The following is a 22,331-nucleotide window of genomic DNA, read 5'->3' as shown; positions in this document are numbered from 1 at the left end:
TCAGCATCTAGAGTTGACCCACCTCAGCTATCCTCCATCCCTGGATGAGATAGCTACTCCCATCAAACAGATGGAAAATAACAAAGCCTCAGGGCCTGATGGAATCCCAGCCGAGGTGTATAAAGCAGGAGGACTTCTGCTTACCAGCCGTCTCCACTCTCTCCTGGAGAGTATATGGGAAAAGGAGGAAATATCACAACCTCTTAAAGACGCCTCTATCGTCAATATTTATAAGAACAAGGGAGACCGGTCAGACTGTGACAACTATAGCGGGATCTCGCTGCTGTCCGTAGCTGGCAAGATGATCGGCCGAGTCCTCCTAAACAGACTTTTTCCTGAGGTGGAAAACTTCCTCCCAGAATCTCAATGTGGCTTTAGACCATCACGTGGCACCATTGACATGATCTTTGCTGCCCGCCAGAGACAGGAAAGGTGCAGAGAACAGCGTTGTGACCTGCACATGGGTTTCATCGACCTAACCAAGGCCTTCGACTCAGTCAACAGGGAAGCCCTCTGGTGGACTCTCAGCCGTTTTGGCTGCCCACCAAAATTCTTCGCCATTTTGAGGCAACTCCACGATGATATGAACGGTAGTGTCCTGCACAATGGCACCCAATCTGAGTTCTTCCCCATCCAAACAAAGGTTAAACAAGGGTGTGTACTGGCACCAACTCTCTTTTCCATTTTCTTGGCTGGCTTCCTTACTCGTGCCAGTGCCACTTTAGCCGGCGGGGTGGACATCGAGTACCGAATGAAGGGTCTTTTCAACATAACTCGACGCCAGGCATGAACAAAGGTGTCGACAGCTTCCATTACTGAACTTCAGTGTGCAGACGACTTCACCCTTGTCGCTCGAACTGGACGCGGCCTACAGGAGATCCTGAACACCTACGCATATGCGTATGCACACTTCGGCCTTGAGGTGAATGTACGTGAGACTAGGATTCTCTTTCAATCTGCCCCTGGTTTAGCCACACCTCCACTATCCATCCATCTTATCGGTACTACCCTCTCTAATGTTACCCACTTTCGGTATCTCGGCTTCCACCTGTCCACCAACGCGTACATCGATGAAGAGATTCAGCATTGGATCAGATGTGCATCTCAAGCCCTTGGCAGACTCCGAAACCGTGTCTTCAGCTGTAAGGAGCTGAAATATATACAAAGTTACACGTACACCGAGCAGTGGTCCTCCCCACCCTGCTATATGGCAGCGAGACATGAGTCACATACAGCAGACACCTCAAGGCACTTGAAAATTTTCACCAATGTAGTCTACGTTCCATCCTCCGAGTTCACTGTGAAGACAAGAGAACAAATGCCAGTATTCTTGCTGACACCAACTGTAGGAGCATCGAGGCTACCATTATCCATTTACAATTACATTGGACTGGCCATGTTACCTGCATGGAAGATAGTAGACTGCCAAAGCAGCTACTTTACAGTCACATAACGAATAGTAAACGTAACGCTGGCGGGAAACTAAAAAGGTATAAGGAGAGTCTTAGGATAAACCTGAAAAAGTGCCAAATCGACCCCCTCACCCAAAAGACGATTACTCCACATCGTAACGCTTGGAGGAGCACCACACGAGAAAGTGTCAATACTTTCGAGTTAGCCCGACTGCAAATCGAGGCAGACAAGCGCCAACATCGGAACAATGCTGCCGCCGCCCCTCCCACACTAAGTGTAGCCCTCCATATGTGCATCATCTGTGTACTACTCAGCCGGTCCCGTATCGGCCTCTTTAGCCACCTCAAAACTCACCAATGAAGGTGGCATCCCTAATCACTCATATCATTGTGTCTTTGCTGGATGATCGTCATACTCGATTCCGAGTGACAGCAAAGTAGTAGTAGTAGTAATAATAATACAGTCAACCCTCACTTTACGCGGTTAATATAACCCACAGGGTACCGCGGAAAGTGAGAAACGCGTAAATTGAATAACATAACATATGGGATTAATTGAAATAGAGACCGGGCCGACCCCCAAACTCCACTTTTTGACGACACACAACTATGTTGTAGTAAAAATTTTATCTTTACTTTATGATGGTATGCACACACAATTAATATAGAAGAGGTTAGGTTAGGAAAAATAAAGGTTAAGTTAGGAAAAATAAAGGTTAGGTTAGGAAAACTAAAAGTTAGGTTTAACTCTTACGTTAGTAGAAGAGATGGGTCGGCATACGGGGATGGAGGCTAGTTCCGAGGCAGAGGGCAGGCTACTGGCCCTCAGGTGAGTCACCATCACTGTCATCCACACTTGTCAGGGCCTCCCTGACAAATCCCTCAAAGTCATCTTCACTGTCTCTACCTCTGTCACTATCACTGGCTTGGGCTGGCTGTGGTGGGTTGCGGGCGAAGAACTCGGTTATGCTTTGCTGACGGCTGGTGTTTATGTTGTCGTGATAAACCTTGAAGTAGGGCTCCATAGTCTGCAACAGCTGGGTAGTGAAGATTTCATACCTGTTTGCGTCAGGGTCGTCGGAAAGGAGGAGCTTGACTTTCTCGATACACTCAATGGCACCCCTAACATTACTATGGGATAAGTGGTGTTCTTCTTGGGATGACGCACCACTTGCCTCTTCACTGACGTCATCATCATCTACCATCTCGTCGGTAGTCACATCAGGATCCCTTATCACCTCCAGGATGTCGTCGTTGGTGGTCTCGGACAAGCCTGCAGCTGTAGCACTCTGCGCAGCTTCTCTGGCAAGGTCCACTGCTACTGCAACAGTCTGAACCTCACCAGTCACAGATTGACTCTGCCTAACGGCCGGAATGCCTTGCAACACGTCTCCATGCGTGACGAACAGTTGCTACAGACAGCTGATCCCATGCCTCCACCAAGAAGTCCACAGCTTTCATGATGTTGAATATTCTCTAGAATTGTTTGAAAAGTATTTTTTGCTCTGCCAACTGTTGATCCTCGTCGTCTTCGCTCTTGCTATCGGTGGTGGTGTCACTCAGGTTATGCAACTTTTCCCTGGTGTTGGTGTAGTCGTTCAGGAGCTTGAATTTTTTAGTTGAGAATGCAGCTTTTACATTACAGATTAACTCTTGGTCCATGGGCTTTAATATAGACGTAGTTTTGGGAGGAAGGAAGACCACTTTTACGTTGGGGTGACGATCTAACAGTAGGGGCGAGTGTCCTGGTGCGTTGTCCAGCAGCAACAAAATCTTGAATGGCACATTCTGTTGCTCACAGAATTTTTTTACATCGGGAACAAAACAGTCATCAAACCAGGAGAGGGACAGTGTAGAGAACATCCACGCCTTACGTGCGGTCAGCCAGTGGACATTTAGCTTGGTCATGTCCGTGCTCTTGAAGGCGTGCGGCTTGCGTGCTGTGTGGATCACCGATAACTTGAGCTTACAGGTACCGGAGGCATTGGTGGTAAACAGGACGGTGATGCGCTCATTCTGCAACTTCCGGCCCCGAATCTTGCTGGCCTTCTTCACAACGAAGGTCTTGGAAGGTAGCTTTTTCCAAAAAAGACCAGATTCGTCCATGTTAAACACCTGGTCGTCTGTGTACTGTCCCTCCTCCATAATCTCACGTAAAAACGGAGGAAATTCCCTAGCCACAACACGGTCAGCACTAGCCTCTTCACCACCAATGATAATATTGGTGATCTTGTTCCTCATCTTAAACCTCTGTAACCACCCAGAGGAAGCATTAAAGGGTTTGGGCTCTGTAATTCCCATCTTTCGTGGCACTGCAGCATACAGTTCACGTGCGTACTCCTTAACAGAGCGCGTGTCCACCGCCATGTTCCGTTGCGCCTGACGCACCAAGTAGCTCACAAGTAATTTTTCCGTCTTGAGAAGCACCTGGTTGTGGAAATACTTGATCATAGAAGCACCTGTAGACTTTGTGATCTTCATGTGCTCCTTTATCTTGGCTGCATCCTTCTTTATCGTCCGGATCGTAGATTCGTTCACACCATGCTGGCGCGCCAAATCAGCCTGTCTTGTTCCTTTCTCCAACTCTTGGATGATCTTGTACTTCGCCTCGTAGCTTAAGGAACGTCGTGTCTTCTTTGGCTTAGGGCGGCTGGGTCCAGGCAAGGAAAGGTTTCTCTCTGGGGGCGGTGGTCTGGCGGAAGCCATTTTAGAGAACAATGGATGCACGATTACACGGTGTGGCCTGGAGGGATGATACTGCCGCGGCTAGGTCAAGCGTCGTCTTTCCACCCTCCCTCCCTCCCCCGGGTGGACACGTCATATTACTTTAAACCAATTACAGCTAGCAGCGGAGGGAGGTAGGGATGCATGGCGAATCACAGTCCGATACGTCATATGACGTCACTGATAATGCAACAGAGACATGCACTGCGCAACCTTACAGTGCGGCTTGCCCAGGCGGAGGCGGATGCGGGAGCAGGCGGGAGGGGCGAATCTAAAAATAGTGTTGAGCCGGACACTCTCCGCGTAAAGGGGTACACGCACCGCGGAATGTGAGCATCCCGGGTTTCGGCAGGGTACCGCGTAAACGTGGAAACTCAAAATGTGGGACCGCGTAAAGTGAGGGTTGACTGTAATAATAATAAACGGTTTATTAATAGAGTTGCAGCCGGAGGCTCAAAATATACAAACTTACATTTGAATTAGACAAACTGATATGAGTTCAATACATTTACAGGGCTGTACAGTACATAAAGTAGGAGTTGTGTATTATTTTAACAATAGATGGGATGGTGCTGTTCTTATATCTATCGGTGCAGGCTCTTATGGGCTGAATTTTGTTGTAGTGGCGGACTGCGCGAGGTGGGTGGGGGATTGCCGGTGGCAGAAGGTGGCGATGACGAGGATGGTGCAGGAGTCCACTGCCAAACCTTGCTAGTGCTTGGTGGTGGAGGTCACTGAGGGATGGCATTTCCAGGGTGGAGAGAACATTGATGTAGCCAGAATAGTCTGCGCCGAGCATGATTCTGCAGGCCCTTTTCTGTACCTTCTCTAGCTGACGTTGTTGGGCGGAGTTGAGAGAAGACGACCAGGCTGGTGACGCATACGTTAGTTTGGGGAGAATAAGGTTATTGTAGATAGTCCTCAGCTCTGGCATGGTTGTCCCAAGTGACCTAAGTCGTCGTAGCATGTAGAGTCGGTGCGAGGCTGCCTTGATTGTGTTGTTTACATGGGCCTTCCAGTCCAGTTTGTGGTCTATGGTAACACCCAGGAGTTTAGCAGACTGCACTAACTGGAGAGGATGGGCACTCACTGTGACTGCTGGAGCTTGCACTGGAGGTGGCAGTATTGATGTGCAGGACTACGGTTTTGGTGTGGTTGATGGTGACCTTGTTCTCCGTAGTCCATGCCTGTAGCCTGTCCAGGGTGCCATGTAGCGATGAGTAGTCCGGTGCGGTGTTGTCCACTATAACCCCCACAGTGCAGTCATCCATGTACTTCCACCTGTGAGGAGTGTCCGATAGAGCGCTGTTGATCAGGATAAGGAAGCACAGTGGTCCCATCTTGGTCCCCTGGGGAACACTGCAGGTGAGGTGTTGGAATGTGGAGATAGAACCCTTGTACCTCACTGCTCGCCGTCGTTCACTCAAGAAATCAGTGAGCCATGAGACCAGGTTGGTGGGCAGCCCTAGTGCAATGGCCTTGTTGAAAACATTGCAGTGATCAACAAGGTCAAAAGCCTTTCTGAAGTCAACAAGGGCAACGGCCAGTGATGTCTTACGTTTCTGCAGGATATTGTGCAGGAAATCCAGGAAACTAACTGAGCAGTGTGATGTAGAGGAGGTCCTCATATTGCCAAATTGCTGTGGATCAATTGACTGATAAATTCTAGCAAATGCCCACCAAAAACAAAGTCTTCACAGAGTAGACTGGGTATGGTTGTAATGGCAACTGGCCTGAGGTCGTTAGGGGACTGTGGGGTGGTGACCTTGGGGATAGTGGTGACAATGCGGTTTTCCATTCATTAGGGCATTTGCTCTGTCTGAGGGATGCATTAATAATGGAACAGAGGGAGGTGGCAAGTTCGACTGCAAACTCCTTGTAAATTTTGATTGGGAGGTCAATTGGGGTCGTGGAGCGATTAGATTTAAATTTCAGGAGTTTGTTGGTGATTTTAAATGGTTTAACACTGGGAGGGGAGGAGGGGGAAGGTAAGTAAGCCGGGAGGAGAGTGAGGTCAAGACTGGGTAAGGTATGACATATGGTAGGAAAGTGGTTATTAATTATCTCAGCTGCCTCCTCACTAGGTAAATGAGAGATGAAAGGAAGTGTGGGAGACTGATGGTTAAGACCACAGAGATCTTTTACCTTAGAGTACCCCTGACCGATGCCGTCCTCCCTGAGGCCGTGCACTTTCCTGGGGTAATAAGACTTCTTGGCTGACTTGTTTTCCCTGATGACCTGGTTACGTAGACTTTTGTACAGGCGGTTGTTGGTGTAGTATGCCTTGTTGCGCTGCTCAATTAGTCTTTTGATACGGGGTGTAATCCACGGTACATCATCGGGGTGGATCATCAGTGCCTTGGCTGGAAAGAAGTGGTGGTAGGCTTTGGTGATAATGTTCATGTAATTATCCCACTTGTTCTGCACATCGTCTAACCTGATCACTTCAGTCCAGGGATACCGGGTCACCCATTGTCCGAAACGCCACATGGCAGAGTCAGGGGTAGGTCGGTAAGTCCTGGTGACAACTGGCGGTCGTGAGATGGTAGGTGTAGGTGACCACAGTAGAGACAGGTGGGGGCTGCGCCCCATGGGAGGTAGCGGCTGGAGGGGAGGTAGTGGTTACCGAGATCCGTCATAATGACGTCCAGGGTGGCATTCCCATGTGTGGGAAAGTCAACTATTTGTGCAAGGTGGAGGTATTGGGTGATGTCACTGATGTCTAACTCATTAAAGTCACCGCATATCACTAGTTTAGCACATAGAAATCTGGATCTCAGGGAGTCAGTAGTGTCTATTATATGAGTAATCAGCGGTTGGTGTGCAGGGCGGGGTGATAGCAAACAGACAATGAGGGAGGCAAGCTGGCGGGGGTGGGAGGTGGGAGTGACCTGAACCCACAAGGTTTCTACATCTTCACGTACATTAACACCTAGGGGTGATGGTTTGAGGTCACTGCGACAGTACAGAACTACACCCCCACCTCTCCTGTCCTTTCTAAGGTGGTGAAATAACCCCTTGGTGTACCATAGTCGCGGCACTTCATAGCGAATACACTGTGTGTGTGTGTGTGCGCTCGCGCTTGCGCTTTACATATAGATCTATCAGTGTCTCTCATATAATTGTCACCCACACCACCCACACACACACATCCACACCACTATAACCCATACCACTCTCACCCACACCACTATCACCCACAAACACCCACAACTACCCACAAACACCCACAACTACCCACAAACACTCACAACTACCCACAAACACCCACAACTACCCACACACACACCCACATACGATACCCCCTACTATAACCAGTTCCTAAGACACCTGTACAATTTACACCTCTACACTATGGACTCACCTAGACGGGCTATTCCCCCCTACACACCTTTTAATTTATATATTTACCTGAGTGTCGACACCCTAGCCCGGATTATCCCATTGTCAATCAGACGTCAGGTGAGTTGAGCAGCGTGAAGGGGAACTAATCCTCTCTCCACCTGCTTGATAGGTAATCAACTATATTATTTGTTTTTGTTTTTTAAATATGTCTCTCATCTCTACCTGGTGTTAATTAGGTCTGTGTTTCGGATATGATGTAACCTTTGTCTCTTGTAAATCCTTTTGTTTTTGTTTTATTTTTGTTTGATCATTCGTTTTCTTTTTCTTGTTAATGTTCGGTAGGGAGAACTATACCATTTGTCGGATTTTGTTGTGGTAATATGTCTCGTCCACCGCGTATGTTCTCTCTCTCTCTCCCTACTTGTTCCTCCTACCACCTCATTCATATACACTCACTCTTTGTCACTCTCTCCCTCTTTACCCTAATCCTTTAGCTACTTAAAACTCCTCTCCCTCACATTATCAATCTTCCCTTCCCTCTTACTGCTCCTGATCTCACTTGAACACCATTATTTCTAAATCTCTGCTTAGTAAGTTTCCTTGTATCACACATCCATTCAAAAAACATGTAACCGCACCTTTGGTTTGTATATATACATCCAAATGAATAACACCAAATTATTCACCAAGTTATCTATCAAGAGATTCACCATATTATTCACGACTATATCACTTGGTTTGCATCTTTTTTAAGGGTCGAACCAGAGTCAGCTGATTTAGCAAACACCCGCTAGCTCTTTCACGCCCAGGTAGTGGCAGTTCACTGGGCAAGGCAGCTGGACACTTAACACAAGTGTTATTTCAAAGTGATATTCACAACACTTCTCTGGACAGATTTCACAATATATTCTCTCAGATTGTACCTGTGTGTATACCTGCTTCAGTAATAAAACCGAAAACGCAAGGTGTGTTTTTTTTTTACAGGGATTAGCCCACCTGGGCACAGGTCACTGATGCAAATCGGGGCCTGGGGGGCGAAAATAATGTAATAATAATAATAATTCATAGTAAATATAATTTATAATAAAAAATACAAAATTTTAAATAAAATTATAAATTAATAATAATAATAATAATAATAATAACACAGTAATAATAATAAATACAAAAATGGAAAAAAAGTTGAGAAACAATATATAGTGTGTTGTCAATAGTAAGAGAAACAATTGAGACCCCACAATTAAGTGAAAATGGGCAGAAAGTCAGATCAGCAACCTGGGATTTGGTCACAATTTTTGTGAGGCCATATGGCACCACACAATTATGAAATCTAAATCACAGTTCCGTCTTTAAGTTCCATCCTTCAGCCTCGGAACATTTCAAGCGGCTCCTAATTGGATTTTTATAATTACCTGAAACTAACTTTGATTAATTCTACCCCCAATGACCAGCAGGTGTAATAATAATAATAATAACAATAATAATAATAAAAATAATAATAATAAACGGTTTATTAATAGAGTTGCAGCCGGTGGCTGAAAATATGCAAACTTACATGTGATTTAGACATAATAATATACGTTCAATACATTTACAGGGCTGTACAGTACATAAATGAGGAGCTGTTTATTATTTTAACAATAGATGGGATGGTGCTATTCTTATATCTATCAGTGCGGGCTCTTATGGGCTGAATTTTGTTGTAGTGGAGGACTGCGCGAGGTGGGGGGACTGCCGGTGGCAGGAGGTGTTAATGACGAGGATGGTGCAGTAGTCCACTGCCAAACCCTGCTAGTGCATGGTGGTGGAGGTCACTGAGGGATGGCATTTCCAGGGTGGAGAGAGCGTTGCTGTAGCCGGAGTAGTCTGTTCCGAGCCTGATTCTGCAGGCCCTCTTCTGTACCTTCTCTAGTTGACGATGTTGGGTAGGTTTGAGAGAAGACGACCAGGCTGGTGACGCATACGTTGATTTTGGGAGAATAAATGCGTTGTAGATAGTCCTCAGCTCTGGCGTGGGTGCCCCAAGTGACCTGAATAGTCGTAGCATGTAGAGTCGTTACGAGGCTGCCCTGATTGTGTTGTTTACATGGGCCTTCCAGTCCAGTTTGTGGTCTAAAGTTACACCCAGGAATTTGGCAGACTGCACTAACTGGAGAGGATGGGCACCCACTGTAACTGCTGGAGCTTTCACTGGAGTGGTGGCGGTATTGATGTGCATGACTACGGTTTTGGTGTGATTGATGGTGGCCTTGTTCTCTGTAGTCCATGCCTGTAGCCTGTCCAGGGTGCCTTGTAGTGATGAGTAATCTGGTGAGGTGTTGTCCACTGTAAACACCACAGTGCAGTCATCCATGTACTTCCACCTGTGAGTGTCCGATAGAGCGTCGTTGATCAGCATTTGGAAGCACAGTGGTCCCATCTTGGTCCCCTGGGGAACACCACAGGTGAGGTGTTGGAATGTGGAGACAGAACCCTGGTACCTCACTGCCTGACGACGCTCACTCAGGAAAACAGTGAGCCATGAGATCAGGTTGGTGGGCAGCCCTAGTGCCCTAGTCAACAAGGGCAACGGCCAGTGATGTCTCATGTTTCTGCAGGTTTTTGTGCAGAAAATTCAGGAAACTAACTAAGCAGTGTGATGTAGAGGAGGTCCTCATATTTCCAAATTGCTGTGGATCAATTGACTGATAAATACGAGCAAATGCCCATTCAAAAACAAAGTCTTCACAGAGTAGACTGGGTATGGGGGTAATGGCAACTGGCATGAGGTCACTAGGGGACTGTGGGGTGGTGACCTTGGGGATAGGGGGTGACAAATGCGGTTTTCCATTCATTAGTGCATTTGCTCTGTCTGAGGGATGCATTAATAAAGGAGCAGAAGGGGGTGGCAAGTTCGACTGCAAACTCCTTGTAAATTTTGATTGGGGGGTCAATTGGGGTTGTAGATCGTTTGGATTTAAATTTCAGGAGTTTGTTGGCAATTTCAAATGGTTGAACACTGGGGGGAGGAGGGGGAGGGTAAGTAGGCCGAGAGGAGAGTGAGGTCAAGACTGGGTAGGGTATGACGTATGGTAGCAAAGTGGCTATTAATTTTCTCAGCTGTCTGCTCACTAGGTGAATGAGAGATAAAAGGAAATGTGGGAGACTGATGGTTGAGACCACAGAGATCTTTTACCTTAGAGTACCAGTGACCTTAACCCACAAAGTTTCTACATCCTCAGGTACATTAACACCTAGGTGTGATGGTTTAAGGTCACAGAGACAGTACACAACTACACCACCACCTCTTCTGTCTTTTCTAAGGTGGTGAAATAACTCATAGTTTTCTATGGCACAGATCTCAGGAACAATTTGCCACGCCTCTGTTATCGCCACAATACCTGCACCAACTGACTTCACTGTGACACTGACCTCCTCCACCTTGTTGCATAAAGATGTGACATTGGACAGCAATAGGGATGGTAGGCTGTACCATAGTCGCGGCACTTCATAGCGAGAACACTGTCTTTCTGGCATTGGCTTAACTTTCTTACGCTTGCTCGGCGTGGTGATAGGGATTCGTCTGGGAATACGGCGACGCCGTCTGCAGCCGCAGTTGTTAAATATTGTCAGCGCCTTTAATAGAGTGATGGTGTGGGGTGGAGGACAGCCAGCACCAGATATCAGCTGGAACAGGTCGGTGCGACGGTATCGTGACACTGGGACGCACATATTCACAAGTCCAGCACTCACAGTCGCTGACACCTTGAAAATATGCACAGTCTTTCCGTAAAAGTACTGAACTGCCTTAAATTAGCTATAGGTCGACGTGTGTGTGTGTGTGTGTAAGTTTTGCATTCGTTTATTTAAAGTTGAAGGAAAAAATGACGATAGGTATTTTAAGGAGTTCCGACCCAAAGAAACAACTCGAAATGTAGAACCATTTATTATTATTATTATTTTTATTATTATTATTATTTTAGTCGGCAAATGCCATTCAACATTTTTTTTTGTGGGGGGGGGGGTTGAAATGAATGCTCTTTTTTCCCAACGGAGCAATGTTTAAACCTCTCTTCATTTATCTCTCTCGAACGTTAAAATTCCTCTTATTTATAGATGAATCAAACGCTACAACTCGTTTTATTTTCTATCGGTGGATCTAACGCTGCACCACTACACTTTTTTTTCGCGGGAATTAAACTTATTTTGTTTTTATTTATTTGATTTTTTCAGGCAAATCGAACGCTACACTTCATTTGTTTTTCTTTCCCTTTTTTATAGTAAATTGAACTCCTCTCTCTTTTTTTTCACGGGGAATCGAATGTTAGTTGATCGTCATTTCTCCTTCCAGCAACGGCCGGTGTAAAAACAGAAGCCGACCTTTATACAGGGGAACAGGTGGCTTTAATTGCTTCCGGTATTTGGTTTATTCAACACCGACACAACGATTGAAGTGCACACACACACACATAAGAACATAAGAATGGAGGAAACTGCAGCGGGCCTATTGGCCCATACTGGGCAGTCCCGTTTACACCCAACCCCTGTTGCTCATATTAGCATCCAACCTATGTTTGAAGCTGTTCAACGTATTCGAGTTAATGATGATATTTGGTAACTTGTTCCATTCATCCACTACTCTGTTTCCAAACCAGTGTTTACCTATTTCACGCCTAAATCTAAATTTGTCTAATTTAAAACCATTGTTACGAGTTCTCTCCTGGTTGGATAGTTTGAGTACCTTTGTAATGTCCCCTTTGTTTAGCCCTGCCTTCCACTTATACACCTCTATCAGGTCACCCCTCACTCTACGTCTCTCGAGGGAGTGCAAATTAAGATGCTTTAACCTGTCTCTATACTCAAGGTTCCTAATGCCCGGGATTAGTCTTGTCATTCTCCTCTGAATTCTTTCCAAGGATTCTATATCCATTTTGTAATACGGTGACCAGAACTGAACTGCGTAATCCAGGTGTGGTCTCACAAGAGCAAGATACAGTTTTAGGATGACCTCGCTAGTCTTGTAACTAACACTCCTTTGTATGAACCCAAGTACTTTATTAGCCTTGTTACGAGCAAAAACACATTGTTTACTTGGCTTAAGGTTCCTACTTATCATTACTCCTAAATCTCTCTCGCAGTCGGATTTCTCTATGGCATCATTGTTCATCTGGTATCTGGTTTCCCTGTTTACATCTCCTATACTGAGTACTTTACATTTGTCCACGTTGAATTTCATCTGCCATTTTTCAGACCATTCGAAAAATTTGTTTAGATCTTCCTGTAGTTTTGTGGAGTCCTCGTTAGATTTAATAACACGTCCTATTTTAGAGTCATCAGCAAATTTGCTTATGTTGCTGTCTATGCCGATATCTATGTCATTTATGTATATAATAAATAATAATGGTCCAAGTACTGAGCCTTGGGGAACTCTACTTGTGACGTTGCTCCAATGGGACTTAGTGCCATTAATGCTCACTCGCTGTTTCCTGTCCTGTAACCACGCCCTAATCCATTTAAGGATATTACCTTTGATGCCATGTGCTTCTACCTTTCTAATTAGTCTTTCGTGGGGGACTCTGTCGAAGGCTTTGCTAAAGTTGAGATATACCACATCATAATTGTGCCCCTTGTCCACCGATTCGAAAACTGATGAAAAGAATGTTAATAGATTAGTTAGACATGAACGTCAGCTTGTGAAGCCATGCTGGGAATCATTGATCAATCGGTGCTTCTCCAGGTGATTTCGAATAGAGTTTGAAATGATTGCTTCCAGTAATTTGCCTATTATTGGTGTTAGACTGATTGGGCAGTAGTTAGAGGATAGTGATCTATCCTCCTTCTTGAAAATCGGTATTACATTCGCTATCCTCCAGGATTCTGGTACTACACCTGTTTTTAAGGACCTGTTTAACAACTTTGCTAAGGGCATACTAAGCTCTTCCTTACATTCCTTTAATACTCTGGCAAATATCTCATCAGGACCAGGTGACTTATTAGGCTTTAGTTTGTCTATTTGCTTAGTAACATCGTTACTAGTCTCTCTCTCTCTCTCTCTCTCTCTCTCTCTCTCTCTCTCTCTCTCTCTCTCTCTCTCTCTCTCATATTACAGATTGTTATCAACTTTTATATTCGATCTGCAGCAAATAAAAATATACATGTTATGATTATGACATTTAATCACTCGAGGGAAAAATCCGTCTATGATAATCTTAAAGAAATAATTCGTAGGTATGATAAAGTTAAGGAAATAATTCGTAGGTATGATAACGTTAAGGAAATAATTCGTAGGTATGATAAAGTTAAGGAAATAATTCGTAGGTATGATAAAGTTAAGGAAATAATTCGTAGGTATTATAAAGTTAAGGAAATAATTCGTAGGTATTATAAAGTTAAGGAAATAATTCGTAGGTATGATAAAGTTAAGGAAATAATTCGTAGGTATGATAAAGTTAAGGAAATAATTCGTAGGTATGATAACGTTAAGGAAATAATTCGTAGGTATGATAAAGTTAAGGAAATAATTCGTAGGTATTATAAAGTTAAGGAAATAATTCGTAGGTATGATAAAGTTAAGGAAATAATTCGTAGGTATGATAAAGTTAAGGAAATAATTCGTAGGTATGATAAGTTAAGGAAATAATTCGTAGGTATGATAAAGTTAAGGAAATAATTCGTAGGTATTATAAAGTTAAGGAAATAATTCGTAGGTGTGTTAAAGTTAAGGAAATAATTCGTAGGTATTATAAAGTTAAGGAAATAATTCGTAGGTATGATAAAGTTAAGGAAATAATCCGTAGGTGTGTTAAAGTTAAGGAAATAATTCGTAGGTATTATAAAGTTAAGGAAATAATTCGTAGGTATGATAAAGTTAAGGAAATAATTCGTAGGTATGATAAAGTTAAGAAAATAATGTTTAGGTGTGATAAACAAGGCTAATTACCTGACAGGTGTCATAAACAGGTAAAATAACTCACCGAGTCACCATTGCAATAAAAGAAATGAAAATAGAAGCTCAGTCTCATCCATAGTTTGTGTGTCGTCTAGATTATGGTCTTCCCCTTCTCCCCTTCCCCCCCTTCCCCTCCCCACTCCATCCCAACCTCTCCTCTCCCCCTCCCTCTTCCCCCCATCTCCCCTCTCCCCTTCCTCCCCCCCCGAAAAAAGTTGAAATAAACGACAGAGAATGAAACGAAATAGCAATAAATTCCCGACGATTTTTTTAAACTAATTCCTGAGCAATAAAGTGAGATTTAATTCCGTTTGTGTGCGTGAGAGATTATTTCTTCGGAGGTGTCGTGAGGACCTCCCCCCCCCCCCTTCCCCAACACCTCCTCCCCTCCCCATACCCCTCCCCCCTCCCTACACCCCCTACCCTCCATGTACACACCCCCCCCTCTCCCTACACCCCCCTCCATACGATCAATGACCCCTCCCCTCTACCAGGTAAAGTAAAATGTACTGCAATAATTTATGGTAGATCCTTTCATAGGTGAAAAGACGTATTGGCCTTTCCTTCCTTCCTTCCTGCCTTCCTTCCTTCCTTCCTTCGCCTTTTCTTTCGCGGCAACTTGCATTAGTCGAATATTTGTCAAAGTTACAAAAACATAAAAAAAATTTTCCCTCTTGTTTTTATTTGTAGTTTTATTTACTAATTTATTAATTAATTAATTTATTTATTTATTGTCGATATACAACCCTTGTAATACCTACATTCTCATACTTACACACTAATATATTCTTTACGTACTTATTTACTCACATATGATTCCCATCCTGTACACATCTCTTCTGACTTTAATAATCTCACGTAACGGACAGACCTTAAAGTTTTGACAAATGTTAAGTTAAAATATTAAAAACAAGAGAGAAAATGGATGAAAAGTGAAGAAAATTATATCCTTTTATCAAGTTAACATACACACTGATTCTGTCGGCAGGGAAAGGTTATTGTTTGAGGCAGGAAAATAACAGGGAAGTGATGAGGAAAAACGGAGGTGACCTGTAGTTATCCATTACTGGTGTTAAACCGTAAATAACAGCCAAAAAAAAAAATCCTCACTCGTGAAACTCTTCCATTACTCAGCTCAGAAATGGGTTGGAATTGATCTGACTCAACCCGAGTAAATAAAATGGAGAAATATTTTGTACTAACTGACTGACCGTTGAAAGGTGATATTGGTATAATAATAATAATAATAATAATAATAATATTATTATTATTATTATTATTATTATTATTATTATTATTATTATTATTATTATTATTATTATTATTATTATTATTATTATTATTATTATTATTATTATTATTATTATTATTATTATTATTATTATTATTATTATTATTATTATTATTATTATTATTATTAAAGACTGGTAGTTACTCAAAATATAATCAACCAGAACATTGAGCCATAGCCTGGGGGGTGAATATAGTGTTAATAAGTGAACTCACTTGAGATATTTTTGTCACAGTAACTTTAGTTTAAATTCTTTTTGATTAATCAATTTAATATGTTCATAACATACTAACGGGCGGACGGACGCGTAGCAGTGTGTGTGTGTGTGTGTGTGTGTGTGTGTGTGTGTGTGTAAATAAAAATAACAATAATAATTAACGGTTTATTGAAAAAGTTCAGCAGCCCGAAGGCTGAAAATATAAATTGGACAAAAATTACTTATTACATACGAAAACATGGGGTGGGTGGGTCGTTTAACAAAAGCTTTCATTACTGAAAGAAGAAGGAACATGAATTGAACATACAATTTATTATAGTTTACAGTTGATGGCTGGGCCTGGACTGGTCATAGAGACACCAGGTGGTGTGGTGTTCATGTGGTGCAGTAACTCGTCCTCGGGTGTTGATATGAACGACCTCACGTGGTCATGGGGACATCGGGTGGTGAGGTGTTCATGTGGTGCAGTAACTCGTCCTCGGGTGTTGATATGAACGACCTCACGTGGTCATGGGGACATCGGGTGGTGAGGTGTTCACGTGGTGCAGTAACTCGTCCTCGGGTGTTGATATGAACGACCTCACGTGGTCATGGGGACATCGGGTGGTGAGGTGTTCACGTGGTGCAGTAACTCGTCCTCGGGTGTTGATATGAACGACCTCACGTGGTCATGGGGACATCGGGTGGTGAGGTGTTCACGTGGTGTAGTAACTCGTCCTCGGGTGTTGATATGAACGACCTCACGTGGTCATGGGGACACCGGGTGGTGTGGGGTGGTGTCACAGTACCCCACCCTCCTGGGTAGTATTGTGTTATCTCGTAGTCAGGTGTGAAGCCGACCGGCCCTCTGTTGTTCCCAGGGTGGACTGATTAGCACCTCCTGGTCAGAAGATGGCGGTCAGTTCCCAGGGGTGCTTATCTCACTGGTGGGTCATGGCCCTCACTAGTACTGTTTAATGCTGAATTCACTGGCTTAAACACTGTTCATCACTGTTCAACACTGGTCCCACTTCTTTCCGAAACGAAATTGTCACTTTTTATTGTGTTGATATCCCGGTGGTGAGGATGGGTCGGGGAGAGGGACTTGGGGAATGGGTCGACATGGCCAAGGGAGGCAGCTGGTCAGGAGCAGCGCCTGAATAGGTCTTGACCCTACGGTGGTCAAGGATGTAGTGTGTGTGTGTGTGCAGCCACACACAGGGTGGTGAAATGCATCTAAAGTGGCAGCTTAATGTTAGTGTTAATGTGCAAGCACCTCTTGCTCCTTCTCTCTTTCAGCTGCCGCCGCTGGCTAGCCCTCGTGGCGAACAGGGAAGCAACTTGCACAACTCTTCCCCTGCCAGTACAAAGCCATTACCATCAAGACTCCTGTTGTGACTCCTCGTGGCAACAAACGGTATCTGGGTGCCTCGTGGGCCCATACTACATCAGCAGGGGATCTTGGAGTAGCAGAGGGCCACAGATAGACGGCGCATAGGTCCACTAGCATGTGGACACATCCTGGCACCTACCAACCACCGCCCCGCTGCCTTGCGGATTAAGCTTGGCAGGTATAAGACTACGGGAGTAAACCTCAAACTAAAAATCTGCGGTGGAGCCCCGCATCAGGCAGACATGCTAAAAAGGCTCCAACAGAACCCCAACGGCAGTGTAGGCAGCAGAGGTGACCACCATGGAAATCCAACGACTACACTGGCTGACGAAGGCAAAGCCTAATGGACAGGCTACTAAGGCGAAACCGAACAAACTGGGCTATTGGCAGTCCATTCCGACTCTCCCTCTCCCCAGTCTTTGCAACACTTGCACAACTGGATCAAGAAAAGGGAGAGCCAAGTTGTGTGGCTTTAGCCTGTGCTCCTGCCTCACCACATAAATCTACTCAGGCGCAGCCATCATCCAGTTCATCATACCTCTCATCATCATCAAAAGCCCTATACCCCCAAAAGTCCTATGGCGACGGTCAAGTGGCTATGGGGACAGGCAGAGATGACTGCCGGGAGTGTCTAGTCACAATTCTGCACATGGGCGGCATAGATAAGATGGTCGTTTATGCACTGGGATCTAGGTAGCAGTACAATCAGGTCCTGTCTGTGCGACTGAGCAGCCCTTTCGTGGAGCCACTCTGCTCACCCCACATGGGGAGGGGGCTAGAAAAGGTTTCCTAAACATAGCCTGCCTAAAAACCCAAACTGACTGGGCAACCGCACACAGTAAGGTCATCCTCATGCAGTCAAAAACACAACCAAAACCACAGATCCAAACAAAAACAAACCATAAAACCTCTTACGGTCGCTGCATGGAATGTCAGGACCCTTCTAGATACTGGCTCAAATGCACATCCTGGAAGAAGAACCGCCCTTTTGGCAAAAGAACTGCCATCAGTGAGTCCCGGCTCCCAGATGAGGGCCATCTCACAGAACGGGGGTCTGGCTATACTTTCATCTCGAAGGGTAAGCCTGCTGCGGAGAGAAACCGCATTTCTGGAGTTGGCTTTGCCATCTACAAACGCATCCTGCACAGGCTAACTGAAATGCCTATTGGGATCAACGAGCGCCTCATGACGCTTCGAGTCCCACTGAATCACTCGCGTCATGCCTTCTCCATCAGTGTCACAGTGTCACTGAATGCAAAGGATAACATCAAGGAGGCCTTTTATGCCGACCTCAACAGACTGCTAACCTCTATCCCCAGAGAAGACAAGATTGTGCTCCTTGGCGACTTCAATGCGAGAATTGGCAGAGATGCTAACATTTGGCTGGGAACCATAGGGAGAAATGGACTAGGCAAGTGTAATCCCAATGGCCTACTCCTCCTCAGCGAGTGTGCTGCACACAACTTCACTATCAACAATGCCTTGTTAAGGCAGGCCGACAAGTTCAAGGGTTCGTGGCAACACCCACGATCCAAACACTGGAATCTCATTGACTACATCATTGTCAGAGAAAGAGATCGCCGAGATGTCCTCATCACCCGTGCCATGCGTGGCTCAGACCACTGTGACACTGATCATCGACTTGTCAGATCCAAGCTCTCACTTCACGTTGCCCCAAAACAGCGAAGGCAGCAAGCCTTCAGAAGAGGTTTTAATACTAAGCGTCTGGAGGATCCAACGGTAGCACATGCTTTCAGAGATCAGCTCGAACATGGGCTTATAAACAACCCAACAGCAAACAACGTGAATCCCAGTGCCGAATGGAATACTCTTAATACTGTTATGACAGAAACGTGCAAAGAGACCCTCGGCCAGATCAAAAGAATACACCAGGACTGGTTTGATTAAAATGACCCTCCAATCAAGGTGCTCATCGATGGTAAATGCGCTGCTTTTGCTGACTGGCAGAACAACCCTCAGTCTCGAACCAAAGCTGATACCTTCCGCTCAATTGAAGGTAACCTAATAATTAAAGATGACGAAGGCCTCCTTCAGCGCTGGAAAAAGCACTACCATTCATTGCTCAACCGAAACACCGATGTGGATATACTGACTACCCAGCAGGTCTCTCAGCATCCAGAACTGACCCACCTCAGTTATCCTCCATCACTGGATGAGGTAGCTACTGCCATCAAACAGATGAAAAATAACCAAACCTCAGGGCCTGATGGAATCCCAGCCGAGGTGTATAAGGCAGGAGGACCTCTGCTTACCAGCCGTCTTCACTCTCTCCTGGAGAATATATGGAAAAAGGAGGAAATCCCCACGCTCTTAAAGATGCCTCCATTATCCATATTTATAAGAACAAGGGAGACCGGTCAGACTGTGGCAACCTCCGTGGGATCTCGCTGCTCTCCGTAGCTGGCAAGATTATCGCCCAAGTCCTTCTAAACAGACTTCTTCCTGAGGCGGAAAACTTCCTCCCAGAATCTCATTGTGGCTTTAGACCATCACGTGGCACCACTGACATGATCTTTGTTGCACACCAGATACAGGAAAAGTGCACAGAACAGCGTCGTCACCTGTACATGGATTTCATCGACCTAACCAAGTCTTTCGACTCAGTCGACAGTGAAGTCCTCTGGTGGACCCGCAGCCGTTTCGACTGCCCACCAAAATTCATCGCCATTGTGAGGCAACTCCATAATGGCGTGAACGGCAGTGTCCTTCACAATGGCACCCAGTCAGAGCTCTTCCCCATTCAAACAGGGGTTAAACAAGGGTGTGTACTGGCACCAACTCTCTTTTCCATCTTCTTGGCTGCCTTCCTTACTTGTGGCAGTGCCAATTTAGCCGGCGGGGTGAACATCGAGTATCCGATGAAGGGTCTTTTCAACATAAGACACTCCAGGCAAGAACAAAGGTGTTGACAGCTTCCATTACTGAACTTCAGACTTCAGTATGCAGACGACCTCACCCTTGTTGCTCACACTGAACACTACCTGCAGGAGATCCTGAACACCTATGCAGACGCACATGCACACTTCGGCCTTGAGGTGAATGTACGTCAGACACCGATTCTCTTTCAACCTGCCCCTGGTTCAGACACACCTCCACCATCCAACCAGCTTAACGGTACTACCCTCTCTAATGTTGCCCACTTTCGGTATTTCGGCTCCCACCTGTTCACCACCGCAGACATAGATGAAGAGATTCAGCATCGAATCAGATGTGCATCTCAAACCTTTGGCAGACTCCAAAATCGTGTCTTGAACCGTAGGGAGCCGAAATTATCTACGAAGCTTCACTTATATCGAGCAGTGGTCGTTGTTCTAGGTCTTTTAACCGCAGATTCCGTCTTGGTTAATGAGGCCGCAACATGTATATTATGTAGGGTTTTATTAGCGAAACCCAATTATCTGTTATCCATTTATTTAGGAACTATCTAGGATACAGTTCCAAGTGTATATCACCATAACTTATCACTGTAGCTATGAGTATTTAGAGGAGGACGGAGGCTATGTTAAATAGCTCTGCTAAATACGCAGGGGTTGAGTAACAATGCCCATGAGTAGGAACCCATCGAGGGAGAACGGAAATATATCCGTCGTCCTCCCTCAAGGGAAGACAGAACCATTCACGATGGCTCTCAATAACGTCTTCCTCTAGTCAAGGATATCAAACTACTGCTTGCAAGAGCCGGCTACTTAATGCCTTAACTCAGCACTAAGTGATACAACTTCCCGTGGGCACACCTTATCACGTGCTCTAAACATGCTACCTCATAGCTAGTGGAAAGTTACAGAGGGTGTTGGAGTATAAAAATCAAAAGTAATTAACCCATTTATATAATACTTCTGCCTATAAGACAGGGGCTATTACATCGCTCGGTCACACCATCCAAGCTCCGCTAGGACTAAACAAAACTTGCAGATAAACATCCTATACATAAATCTAACCATGTTACAAACATATGTGTAAACACTAAGCTGGGGACTCTGGAACCGTAGGCTCAGCAACTACTGGGGTCCTAGACTTAAGTGTCTTATGGGCTAGTATCTTATGTACAATGGCACAATTGGATGATTCTGACTTAAAAGCAAACATTACTGCCAATATCAACACAATAGTGGAAATCGTAACTTGGGTAAGCAAATCCCGTAATAACATGGCAGATTTAATCTTCGCCTACTTCGTGTTTAAGAACGCACCTTCTTATCAATGTACAACTTTTGCTACTATAATCAACCTGGATAAATGAGTGTGTGGTGCTTGAGACTCTTCGACGAAACATTCATTTTTGCGGCGAGCAATGGTACTGAGTTGTGAAGGGTTCTACACGGTATGGCTGAAAATTTACAGTGTGATAATATACTGTAGAATTGTCATATTTTTATTTTGAAAAGATGTCTATGACATCATTAAAATATGCAGTTTGAAAATTATGAACATTATTATCCTTCCTGGGATCAAAAGAAAATGTCCACATTTTCTATGTCTAAGGTTTGAAAAATTATTTAGATATAAACCAAAGAAATAACCTTGTCCATCCATTTACAGGAAATTGATATAAATTATATTTAAAATAATTAAAGTATCAATAGCTGAACAGGTGAAAAATAAATACTGGAAATTATATTACGTCAGTATATATTAAATAAGTAAGGCACTTAAAATAATTGATATAACCTACACGATGTCTATCTGTGTGAAGTTATGTCGTTGAATATATTAAAGTGGGTATATATATAATGTATACCTAGATACCTATTCCTTGTAGGCTTGATTGGAGTATCCTTTCTAGAATTTCTTGAAAATGTGAAATTGTTGCTGCAATCCCGTAGACTTGCATGTGTCACTCACAGGAGACACAGCTGATGCTAAGGCCGGTGACTGCGTCAATGTCCACGAAAATCCTGAGTACAGCAAACTGTTGCTCCCTGTCAGTGAACTCAAGGACTCTGGGGTTCACTGGGTACACTAGTGCATCCACCACACCATACCTCAGAATGCTGAGACCATCTCTTGTGATCGGAGATGTG

Source organism: Homarus americanus, unplaced genomic scaffold (assembly GCF_018991925.1).
Source record: "Homarus americanus isolate GMGI-L3 unplaced genomic scaffold, GMGI_Hamer_2.0 scaffold39155, whole genome shotgun sequence".
In the NCBI taxonomy this organism is placed as follows: Eukaryota; Metazoa; Arthropoda; class Malacostraca; order Decapoda; family Nephropidae; genus Homarus; species Homarus americanus.
This window is presented reverse-complemented; position numbering follows the sequence as displayed.